Below are 13,429 nucleotides of genomic sequence, written 5' to 3'. Positions count from 1 at the left end.
GGATTATTTTTTGGTTTTGCCGTTGTTGCACTCTGCTGGGATAGTTATTTCTCCTTTTGGGGGGGAGGGGGAAGTGCAATTTGCACTGAACCTGTGTGCCACACTGTTGGCAGTGTGAGTGCGTTCGCGGTATTTTGTGTCATTTTGGACTAACTCTGAGCATATCTGGGAGTTTCCACCCAGGTTTCTAACATAGCTAAAGAAGGCCTTGTGATTGTCTTTTGTGTCATTTGCGATTTTTCTCTCAAAGTTGGCCTTGGATGATTTTATGAGTGATCGTAGTTTTTTGCTAGTACTGATCAGAGATGCCTTTCCTTTTAGGGATTTTGCTCTGTCATGTAGTAGCTTCCTCCTTCTGTTGTAAAGTTTGTTTATGGCTGGGGTCCACCAGACCGGTCGCCTGCCTTTGGAGGAATGGGTCTTGGTTTTATTTGGGATTGCATGATCCATGCATTCTTGAAGGTGCCCACAGAAGGCATTTGCAAGGGATTCAGCAGTGTTGGTTGTGGTTTCCACTGGCCCAGGGGCCTTGAAAGATATCACTTCAGTCTTAAGAAGTGTGAAGTTTGCTTTTGAGAAGTTCTTCACTGTGGTCTTTTGTGCAGGGGGTGGGGGCGGGATGTGGATTTCCAGTGAGATTAATTTATGGTCTGATCTTACCAAAGAGGGATGTACTTCCGGTGTGGAGCATTTTGTCCCCATGCTTGTGATGATCAGGTCTAGTATATTGTCTCCTCTTGTGGGAATGGTGACTAGTTGTTCCATTGCATTTGAGTTTATGAATTCTAGGTGTTTGGGCTTGAGTAATGTTCCCAGTCTATGTTTGGGTAGTTGAAGTCTCCCAAAATGATGGTATTTGGAGAGACATTCATACTCTCCAGTGTCTTCAGGAAGGCTGTGTGGGGTTCCTGAGTTTGAGAGGGTGGTCTGTAGCATGCTACAAACTGTAAGGCGGTTTTGCCTATGGTTAGTTGCACCTATGGTTAGTTGCACCTTAGTTGCACCTGGATAGTCTCCGATGCTTCGTGCGTTGCCACTAACCTGGAGGTGTGGGTATCTTTGATGAAAATGGATACTCCCCCTCCTTTTGTGGTTCTGTCCAAGTTTTGGGGCCGGAAAGCATGATATGAGGTAAAACCTGATAGTGCTGGGGTGCTCTCAGGAGCCTTGAACCAGGTTTCAGTCACTGCACAGACATCGATGTTCTCCATACTGAGAAGGGCTTCGAGGGCGTGCATCTTGAGGTTTAGACTTCTGGCATTGAGCAGCATTACCCTTAGTTTTTTTCCACTTGTATTTTCTAGGGAGGTAGGTTTGTCATTTGAGCCTTGCCTAAAAAGGCACTATGGGGGTGGCAAGAGCCTTGGCCAATATCCGAAGCCCAGGGTGACAGGTGCAAACCATCCCTTGAAGCAGCGTGGCTTGTCAAGCATGTCATCCCAAGCAGACAGACACTGGATCCCCTTAGAATGACACCAGTAATTAAGCCAATTGTTAAAACTGATCATTTTGTCTTTGTACTGCTCAGGGTCTGGGTCATACCGGCCTGGGCTACATAATCAGAGAGCTCCTCTATGTCTCTTTTCATGTAGTCCAGGGAGGTACGTCTCATGTCGTTTACACCTGCATGTACAATGACTGAGTCATATTTGTACTTGCTGTGGAGTGACCTGAGTGCTTGTGTTATGTGGCGGATTCTAGCTCCCGACAGGCAGCTTACTGTGACCCTCTCCTTGTTCAGTCTGGTGAGCGGGATGTCAGTGTGCCTGACTATGGAGTCACCTATTACAAGTGTGTCTGGCATGTTGTTTGGCCTTAAGGGCTGTGACTGTTTAGCACACTGACGTTGTGAACTATGTGTTGCATTTGCTATGTCTTGAGGTGGTGGTTGCTTGGGTGTCTGCTTTGGAGGCCTCTGTTGTTTTGGTAGATTTTTAATCAGTGCCTCCGAGTATGTTTTTGTGTGTTTATGTGTTTGGTTTGCAGTTGTGATAGTTCTATGTGAGACTGGGTTTGTGGTGTGCGTGGTTACCTTCTCATCCTGACTGGTCTTGCCAGTACTGAATTGAGAGAGCTCAGCCTCCAGTTTGGCTATATAGTTGCATCTCTCGCATATATTTGTATTTGTTGGGAGGAGGAGAGGGTTGTCTGTGTACATGAGGCAATTGTAACATTGCCTCAAGATTCCCAGATTCACCAGCTGAACAGGAGATGACGCTAGCAACTGACCCTTCGACATGCTAGAAATAGTGAAAAAAGATTGCTGTGTAACTGAGTCAGAAAGGACCTATAGGGAAATGGGTACTCAACAGAATTTAGGTGAATGAAGTACTTTTCGTTTGTTTAAGAGTGCTTTACCTGTATACAAAATGCTTTAGGAGCAAGTGCTGAGCTTTTCAGATAGAGTATAGGCTGTTTAGATTGCAAGTAGAACAGTTTTAAGGGAAAAATTGAAGAGCAGACTTGGCGGAGCCAGAAAAAGTTTAACCTTGTTTAACCCAGTTTAACCTTGTTTAACTATGCGCACGACCGCGCAAAGCCATGCAAATGCGGATTTTAAGCAGTGAACTACAAAAGAGCTAGGAATGGTCCCAAACAACCAATTACTAACAGCTTCTTGTGCTGTGGTCACTTCCCCCAAGGATAGGTAGGCTGCTCCAGGCTCCCCACTCCCACTGGTGAGCAAAGAAACTTCCTTTTATCCAAGTAAGGTAATGGACAACACAGGAATTACACCACAGCCCAGAATACAGCAATGCCTGCATACTGGTCTAAACTAGTCGAAAAAGGCGGGAAAACAAGGATTATTTTTTTTTTGTTTTTTTTTGCAGAAATACACAGAAAATGCAGAGACAGTGATAAATTAGTTACACAGGCTAGCACACTTTAGTGGGCAGCCTCCACAGTTCAATTAAACAAACAAACAAGCAAACTTTCGACTAAATTCGACTAAATGTAACTTTAAGTGCAATTTTTAAAATAAATGCAGTAATCAGTAAAAAACAGTTCAGGCTAGTTTAAAGTAAGCAGCAGAAGCTATTTTCAGTGAAAAAAAGCAAAGATACTTAAATCCAGAAAGTAGTCGCTTTTTCGAGTTCCTTGCTGCTAGGACCACTCTGTAAACCCACGTGGAGCTTGTCTGAGCAGTATAGCCAGAAAAAAATGCCCAGAGGCGGATTTTAAGCAGTGAACTACAAAAGAGCTAGGAATGGTCCCAAACAACCAATTACTAACAGCTTCTTGTGCTGAGGTCACTTCCCCCAAGGATAGGTAGGCTGCTCAAGGCTCCCCACTCCCACTGGTGAGCAAAGAAACTTCCTTTTATCCAAGTAAGGTAATGGACAACACAGGAACTACACCACAGCCCAGAATACAGCAATGCCTGTATACTGGTCTAAACTAGTCGAAAAAGGCGGGAAAACAAGGATTTTTTTTTGTTTTTTTTTTGTTTTTTTTTGCAGAAATACACAGGAAAATGCAGAGACAGTGATAAATTAGTTACACAGGCTAGCACACTTTAGTGGGCAGCCTTCACAGTTCAATTAAACAAACAGACAAGCAAACTTTCGACTAAATTTGACTAAATGTAACTTTAAGTGCAATTTTTAAAATAAATGCAGTAATCAGTAAAAAACAGTTCAGGCTAGTTTAAAGTAAGCAGCAGAAGCTATTTTCAGTGAAAAAGCAAAGATACTTAAATCCAGAAAGTAGTCGCTTTTTCGAGTTCCTTGCTGCTAGGACCACTCTGTAAACCCACGTGGAGCTTGTCTGAGCTCATAAACTCCATTCATCCTTGTTTGGCAATGTTTCTCTTTCATTACCATCACCCAAATGTAGTTGGCATAGTTGTGCATGCTTTTACACTGGTCATAAAATGTGATATCACAATTTGGCCGGAAACCAATGCAACTGTTGTTGGAGGACCTTTGCAGACATGGCAGGAGATGGGAAGGATGGTGCTAAATTCAGGTCACAGAGGTGCAGTGTGTAGGAGTCAAAAATCTTTGGTGCATTCCTCATGAAGTGCTTTAGCCATACAGTGCTGTAGGGTGACTATATTGGCTCTCTGTACAAGGCTGGGGCTTCGAACAGCCTAACTAAGGCTATCCCTTGTGATACTGGCAAACCACACACTGGAGAGCAGTGTAAGCACAACTACAGCAATCCTAAGAGGTGCAAGTATGCACATTTATACCACTGGCTGGATGAGCTTCAAACTGCTAATACCCCCAAGTTGTGTAAGTATACAGATTGAACAACTTGAAATGATATGCAGTGGTGTATATAGCGAAGACTGGTATGCATGATGCCTTCATGTCTCTTTTTCTCTCATTCTTTATTTTCCAGCTGCATAGGAGATCACAGTGAATAGATAGGCACATGCTGTGTGACTGGACTGACTCAGAGAAGCTTTGAACTACACCATTCTAATGTCATACATTTCTACCAACAATCCAGATGCAATATATTTGTATTTGTTGGGAGGAGGAGAGGGTTGTCTGTGTACATGAGGCAATTGTAACATTGCCTCAAGATTCCCAGATTCACCAGCTGAACAGGAGATGACGCTAGCAACTGACCCTTCGACATGCTAGAAATAGTGAAAAAGATTGCTGTGTAACTGAGTCAGAAAGGACCTATAGGGAAATGGGTACTCAACAGAATTTAGGTGAATGAAGTACTTTTCGTTTGTTTAAGAGTGCTTTACCTGTATACAAAATGCTTTAGGAGCAAGTGCTGAGCTTTTCAGATAGAGTATAGGCTGTTTAGATTGCAAGTAGAACAGTTTTAAGGGAAAAATTGAATAGCAGACTTGGCGGAGCCAGAAAAAGTTTAACCTTGTTTAACCCAGTTTAACCTTGTTTAACTATGCGCACGACCGCGCAAAGCCATGCAAATGCGGATTTTAAGCAGTGAACTACAAAAGAGTTAGGAATGGTCCCAAACAACCAATTACTAACAGCTTCTTGTGCTGTGGTCACTTCCCCCAAGGATAGGTAGGCTGCTCCAGGCTCCCCACTCCCACTGGTGAGCAAAGAAACTTCCTTTTATCCAAGTAAGGTAATGGACAACACAGGAATTACACCACAGCCCAGAATACAGCAATGCCTGCATACTGGTCTAAACTAGTCGAAAAAGGCGGGAAAACAAGGATTATTTTTTTGGTTTTTTTTTTGGTTTTTTTTGCAGAAATACACAGAAAATGCAGAGACAGTGATAAATTAGTTACACAGGCTAGCACACTTTAGTGGGCAGCCTCCACAGTTCAATTAAACAAACAAACAAGCAAACTTTCGACTAAATTCGACTAAATGTAACTTTAAGTGCAATTTTTAAAATAAATGCAGTAATCAGTAAAAAAACAGTTCAGGCTAGTTTAAAGTAAGCAGCAGAAGCTATTTTCAGTGAAAAAAAAGCAAAGATACTTAAATCCAGAAAGTAGTCGCTTTTTCGAGTTCCTTGCTGCTAGGACCACTCTGTAAACCCACGTGGAGCTTGTCTGAGCAGTATAGCCAGAAAAAAATGCCCAGAGGCAGATTTTAAGCAGTGAACTACAAAAGAGCTAGGAATGGTCCCAAACAACCAATTACTAACAGCTTCTTGTGCTGAGGTCACTTCCCCCAAGGATAGGTAGGCTGCTCAAGGCTCCCCACTCCCACTGGTGAGCAAAGTAACTTCCTTTTATCCAAGTAAGGTAGTGGACAACACAGGAACTACACCACAGCCCAGAATACAGCAATGCCTGTATACTGGTCTAAACTAGTCGAAAAAGGCGGGAAAACAAGGATTTTTTTTTGTTTTTTTTTGGTTTTTTTTGCAGAAATACACAGAAAATGCAGAGACAGTGATAAATTAGTTACACAGGCTGGCACACTTTAGTGGGCAGCCTTCATAGTTCAATTAAACAAACAGACAAGCAAACTTTCGACTAAATTTGACTAAATGTAACTTTAAGTGCAATTTTTAAAATAAATGCAGTAATCAGTAAAAAACAGTTCAGGCTAGTTTAAAGTAAGCAGCAGAAGCTATTTTCAGTGAAAAAGCAAAGATACTTAAATCCAGAAAGTAGTCGCTTTTTCGTGTTCCTTGCTGCTAGGACCACTCTGTAAACCCACGTGGAGCTTGTCTGAGCTCATAAACTCCATTCATCCTTGTTTGGCAATGTTTCTCTTTCATTACCATCACCCAAATGTAGTTGGCATAGTTGTGCATGCTTTTACACTGGTCATAAAATGTGATATCACAATTTGGCCGGAAACCAATGCAACTGTTGTTGGAGGACCTTTGCAGACATGGCAGGAGATGGGAAGGATGGTGCTAAATTCAGGTCACAGAGGTGCAGTGTGTAGGAGTCAAAAATCTTTGGTGCATTCCTCATGAAGTGCTTTAGCCATACAGTGCTGTAGGGTGACTATATTGGCTCTCTGTACAAGGCTGGGGCTTCGAACAGCCTAACTAAGGCTATCCCTTGTGATACTGGCAAACCACACACTGGAGAGCAGTGTAAGCACAACTACAGCAATCCTAAGAGGTGCAAGTATGCACATTTATACCACTGGCTGGATGAGCTTCAAACTGCTAATACCCCCAAGTTGTGTAAGTATACAGATTGAACAACTTGAAATGATATGCAGTGGTGTATATAGCGAAGACTGGTATGCATGATGCCTTCATGTCTCTTTTTCTCTCATTCTTTATTTTCCAGCTGCATAGGAGATCACAGTGAATAGATAGGCACATGCTGTGTGACTGGACTGACTCAGAGAAGCTTTGAACTACACCATTCTAATGTCATACATTTCTACCAACAATCCAGATGCATTTCAGCACAAGGGAAGTTGGCCACCCACTGTGGCTCAGCCTGCCAACCTTCCACCAGCTGCCACACCAACAACCATCACCTCTGGGATGCAACCTGGCAGTACTGCCTCCACAACCCCTGCCCTACCTGGTACAGCCACATCATGTAGCATTGCCCTAGCTGGTGGCATAGTGGTACTCTCCAATATTACTGGTGGAAGCGGTGATTATGTCACCCGCCAAGAGCTGCAAAGGATGGTGTGTGATCTAACAGAGACTGGCTTTGGTGCCTGCATCAGCTGCCTGGAGAGGTTGTGCATTAAAATAGAAAATAGACTCCCACATCAAGCAGCCTTACATGCAACTGTGGAAGGGGGCAGTTCTGAGAGTGAGGGCTAGATTCTCACTGTTTCTGCACTTGATGGGCATGTACCTCTCATGTCCCCTACCTATCACCAGTCCATGGTGTCCCCCAACCTTTTGTGTCTATCAGCATCCCTGAGTCTGTCTTCTGTGTCCTGTTTGTCTGCACCTGCTTTGTACTTACACCTACTCTACCTATGTGACCCTCACATTCCTAAATCCCGTCCTCTCTTTTTGAAATAAAAAAAAAAAAACATAAAGTCCAAACCAAATGTCAACAAAAAACACAGGGTAAACTTTCTTCCAAAAACCAGACACCAGGCAGATAAGGTTATTAGTGCTTTCATTCCCTTTATTCACACTCCAATACGGAACTTCATCAGATACGCACACCTTACCCACTTCCCTCTTTTTATACATTTCTTTGAAGCAATTACCCCAGTCAACACATTAATTAAATTGGTAATTTGATTACTCCATTTAAAATTCATAAGAAAGCATTTTAAAAATATATAAGTATATACATAGTTTCCTGTTACTGTTCTTCAAAGCTGAAATAAAAAATTCCTTTCATTTGAAAATACACTTCTTAAAAATCATTTGCATGTTGAAAATAATTACTTGTAAATGTGAACATTCACTTTTGTATAATTATTGAACATAAAATATTCCTATTCAAATCACTTCTGCCTTTAAATATAATAAACTACTCAATGAAATTCTGTCATTGATTCCAGGGAAAACTGTAGCATTTAATAAAACCTGCCAGAATGTTTCCCTGTACTCCAAAAAGCAGGGACAGTTACCTCCTCTCTCTTGTCTACCCACCTTTTCCAAAACACAAAAAAGAAACTTTCTAAAATCCTTATACCCTACACTGTGTCTATATAGGGCGTTGTTTTTGTCCTGTCTCTTGATTGCATTTACATGCTGATATATTCTCTTTTTAAATTTGTTCTCCGTTTTTCCTGTGTAATATGCACAGCAAGACTGGCACAGGGCTACATACACGACTCCTTTTGTGTTGCAATTATAGTTACCTGCTACTGAGATTGTTTTTTTGTAGCCTTCAATTGCTATATTAGTTGTTTCATAAATGTAACTGCACTCCCTACATCCATTACATTTCCTCATATATCCAAGTGAAATCCTGTCTTTGTCCTTTTTCCTTTCAAATACATTTTTGATGTTAAATCCCCTTCTGAAAACTATTTTTGGTTTATTACCTACTTTTTCTGTTAGCCCAAATGCTCCAAAAATGCAATACATTTTTTTCCACTATTTTTCTTACAAAAAACAGGCACCTGCCCCCCCCCCCCAAAAAAATGTCCTATACATAGCCCTCCATTTTACATATGTGTTTTCTCAACACACCTGATTTGGTCTAATTCGCAATACAATATAATTGCATTATTGTCACCCATCCATCTAGTGGTGGCAGTCCAAATTCATCAGGTTTTGTCTATATGTGCACATTACTTTGTTACTTTGTTGAAGAAGTGGATATCTTTTGTTCTTTCCTAATTCCCACCTGCAAATTCCTGTATTACTTCCCCTTGTTCTTCTCTCTGTTACTCCATTTCATCTCTTTCCAGTGGTGACGTTTGACATCATGCACCAAAGCCGAGCAGTGGTGAATGACTGTTCATGTCCTATGGTAAAACCTGGTGAGTGTTTTACATTGGCCACACTAGACCAGGTATGTCCATACAATGCTGCTTAAACTCACTGAGCTATACAAACACAAAGTTAAAATAGAGTAAAGGCACTATTTTGAAACAGATATTATGACACTTCTGTACACTGCTGGATATAATAAAGTATAATTTCCTATGCCGAGTGTTGCCATAAATCATTTGACTGAAGATTTTTTTTGCCCCTAGTGTCAAGGGTTCAGTGTCACCCACATGTTAACATTTGCCACAGTTCTGTGTTCTCATGGAGATGTAGTGGATACTGCCCCAAAAAATGTTATTTGCATTGACATCCATTCCCACAGCTATGACATACTTATCCAAGCTTGGTCTGCTTGTCATAAGGCTGTTGTTCCTCTACTAACTAACTCTTTTTTACCCCTGTGTCAGTCACGTCATGCTGCAGACCATGGCAGCATAATAATGAGAACAGACCAAAAACATGTCCCTGAATGTTACATTACACAAAACATTGTTATGTGTATGTCCATCTCTCCTTCTATGAATCCCTTCACTCCCAGCCCTCTTTATGGATGTGTAAATATTAGGCTGATAGATGTACAGGACATCTCATGGTTTCTGCATAATAACATGACTGCTGATGGATATTACAAACATGTTACCTTGATTCAATAGGAGGTCAGTACTCCTGCATTGTAGAGGTTTCAAAATCTGCTGTAGAATTCTCTTTGTGTTCAGATGATGACAGATGAAATGGTCATCTAATATGATGTGGAAATTGTCCTTACTGTGAAGAAGCATACAGCCCACACTTTTTGGGATATCTGGCCCTACACAAATAGTTATCATATCTGCCCAGTCATACTAATCTCTTCAAAAGATATACCATCCCTTGTCATTTGCAGTTATCTCTGGAATAAACTTTGGCCAATATATTGCAAATATGGACTACAGCATGCACATCATACTAGCTGCAAGCAATATCTCTCATAACATATCTTGCAATCCTGACACATGAAACATTAACAACAAACAGATGCATTTTGCAGTTAACTCCAATCAGGTCAGTTACTGTGTGTCCCTATTTGCGCACAGTTTGCCAATGAACATTAGTGGACAGTGCTACTTCACAAGTCCAAGTTGAATTCCTGAAATTCGAATCACACATGCACTAATACTTTGCCATCATCTGTACAAATCAACTTCTCTGGATTGTGCTTTGTGAAAAGGTGTTTAGCATGTCACTGGTTTCTGGGTTGTAATCATTCAAAGATGGAAATGTATTCATAAACACAAGAGACAGGCGGTGACGTGTGCTTCACTGAACACACACTTTCTGATATTCATGTGTGCCTTGTAATAATGCACTTGCAAATGATATATCAGGACTTGAGCCATTTTCAAACAGGCTCCAGAATTACAGAATGTACGTGCATTGTTACATTTGCTATGGGTTTATAGTGACACTGGACATTGGTTATCCATGAACATATCCCACTGATGTTGTCAGTAAGTTATGTTAATGTGGACATACCTTCATCTGAATATGAACATACATAACTCCATCATTGCAGTACTGAGATGTGCGTGTGTGTGTGTGTGTGTGTGTGTGTGTGTGTGTGATCTATGCAACATCTTGAGAAACAGGTACATGTCTTTCTCACTTCTGCAATATGCGTCCATAGCAGCTTCTTTCACCTAGGTTTCCAGGATATAGTTATATGTTCTCTCACAAATTGTGCTCACACAATCATATCACAAGTCCTGGCTTTGCAAACAAGTCTTATAACTTTATATATTACATGTGACACCATGATAATGTTATACTGCATAAAGTGCACTGTGACAGTGTTAAACCCAGACTTCTGTGGTGGTGTGACCATTAAGTAGTGTGTTATTTAACATGTGTAGTAAGATAGTAGGGGTTCTAATCTCACAGCAATCAACTTGTGCGTGTAGCTAGAGGAGCATGAGTCCCTGTCCTGTCATACTCACTGAAATAGCATTCAGAAGATACTGTTCATGTCTCCCCAGCAATTTTATACAGCCCTCCCAACATCTTCTCAACATACTCTTCTGATGTCATCCTCTATAAAGTGTACTCAGACACTGTTAATGACAGACATCTGTGGTGCTGCTGGTCTTACATTTTATGGAATCTAGCTTGTATACCTACACAGGTCTGCTGTTTGAATCTGACCTCAGTCAACTGTTATGTATGTGGTTCATGGCATATTGCCATCATTGCATGATGTTTTGAATCTCGTTTCCATAGCCCCATGAATCCCGCATCCCGTTTCCCTCTGTACACATAACGTCCTTTTTGCAGAACACTGAGAATGTCATCATCTGAAAGAAACATACACACATCATGAAGGAGAGTCCTTCCATTACCCTCTGAAAGTCATCACCAGACAACTGGATGTGTGATTGCTAATTCTGTCATGGGGTGGTGCACATATCACATATGGACAGAAGCAGTCTATAATAAAATCAAAAGCATAGACACATAGCACATACCCTTACTATTTTCCATCACATAGATACAGCAATTTGAGTTTGAATGTGGGTAATAATGCTTAGGATTTCATGTGCTCTTGGCTGTTAGCCTAGTAATGTCCTAAGTACCCTCTGAACTTTGCACATGCCAATACTGTTGTCATCCACATGTGCTATGTTGAGGTGTGGATGTACTGTAGCCCTACAACAGTGTATTCCAATCTGTGATTTGAGCTACTGTATTGATGCATTTTACATAGTTCACATTCAACCATTACAGTGACAACTACAGTATGGCACAGGTGCTCATGTGTATAGCTAGCATCTGAAAATGTTATCTATCATACAGCAATATTGCATCATACTGATTACATGATCACATACACCTTTGTTCATCCATATGTTGTAATAATGTTATATACACAGACATATGACATGTTCAGATTGATTTGTGACCTTGGGGAATTCATTGTATACACAATCGGGTTACTATTCACAAGGATTATACAGGTGTTCCCCAGCAGCATTGTGTGACTGATAACATTTGTGTCATTAACTGTCCTAAATGAACTATAGCTACCTCAGTTGTAATGTGTCCATATATGGTGTCAGGGCCTTCACCCACATATTTCCACTAATAAGCATATAAGCATATGACAAACAGCTGATGTAATGACATGAAACAGGTAGAGTTGTAAGATCGTGTTGCATGTAGGTACAGCTATACTGTGACTGTATTATGTTACAGACATACAACTACATCACATCAGCATTGTCACTTGATAGTTTGCATGAACATATATGGATGCATATTAGGATTTCATTGCAGTATAACGTTTTCACTTGCAATGTCAAGGAGACAGTGGCATGTGCAGAGGTTTGACATGTACTTATAGAGGGTGCTCCGTGTATGACTTGATATATGTACAGTATCACAGTGACAGCTTTGTTAATCAGTGACACTTGATTTTGCACTGCTGTACTTTCTGTGCACAGGGGCATAGTTGATGCATTGTCATCCATCTCCCATACTGCTATACCACTCATTATAATTCACACATCAATTGGAGATGCTTCAGACAATACCCATTGCTATTACATGTGGTAGATGCATGCAATACCCAGCTGTGTGTGAGGAATTCACTCATAATAGTGTGGTATTTGTAAGTGTTGTTATCTGTATTGCTGATACTTACATCACCAGGGATGCTTTCGTTAAATGTATCACATTTGGCACAGTGAGCTCCCACACATCAGGTTGGCCATATTTAACTATTCTTTGGGTTGCATACCCATTAGGATTTGACAGTGTATACTTCCTTCAAGGTGTTCTACTAGATGTTTGTGTGATATGTCTTTCTGTGTTTCACCAAGTAATTACACAACATAATGACAGTATTGATGGCATGAGCTTGATTCTTGCAGGTGTGGATTGTAGCTTATGCATCATGCAAACCTCTCAAATGGCCAGGATTGGCCCTGATTTCAACTTCACTTTTAACACTGTTCCTCTTAACCCTTCTAAAAATGGGTCATTTTCTTGGAAGGGTTGGTGAATTACCCTTATAGAATACTGACAATCATTACATTTATAAGTTACACAAATATGTTCTGTCAAAGCCACAGATTAATGGATTTAACAGATTAATGGTCATCTTATTTTAAAAGTGTCCATGACTGTGCCTGTTTCTGTCTACATTTGTCCAGCAATCTGTTGCTGTGTGTTGCTGATTGGTTGAGAGCTATGGTATCATGTCAGTCATATTTAAGTGAGTAATTTTTGTAAATCTTCAGAGAATGCACATACCTTGTCCTTGCTAAATGTCCTCTCCAGTGAGCATGTCAGCGATGTTTACATCACAGGTATTCACATCCATTGATATGTAACCTTGTATCACTGTCACATATATACTATCATGTGTGATTATATAATGTACTCGCACAGAAGGTATAAACAGCAGTATGCACTGTGCTATCTACATATGTGCTTAATGTTATGCTACTGACTTGTCTTGGAAGTGCACATACATTGACATGGCCTATCTTGGAGACATTGCCATATTTCCCCATGCCCTATTCCTCTTTGTTCATTCCTTTCATTCATGTCTGTG

This window comes from Protopterus annectens, chromosome 11.part0 (assembly GCF_019279795.1).
Source record: "Protopterus annectens isolate FY-2018-M chromosome 11.part0, PAN1.0, whole genome shotgun sequence".
NCBI lineage: Eukaryota > Metazoa > Chordata > Ceratodontiformes > Protopteridae > Protopterus > Protopterus annectens.
The sequence above is the reverse complement of the archived record's forward strand: the minus strand, read 5'-3'. Positions refer to the sequence as shown.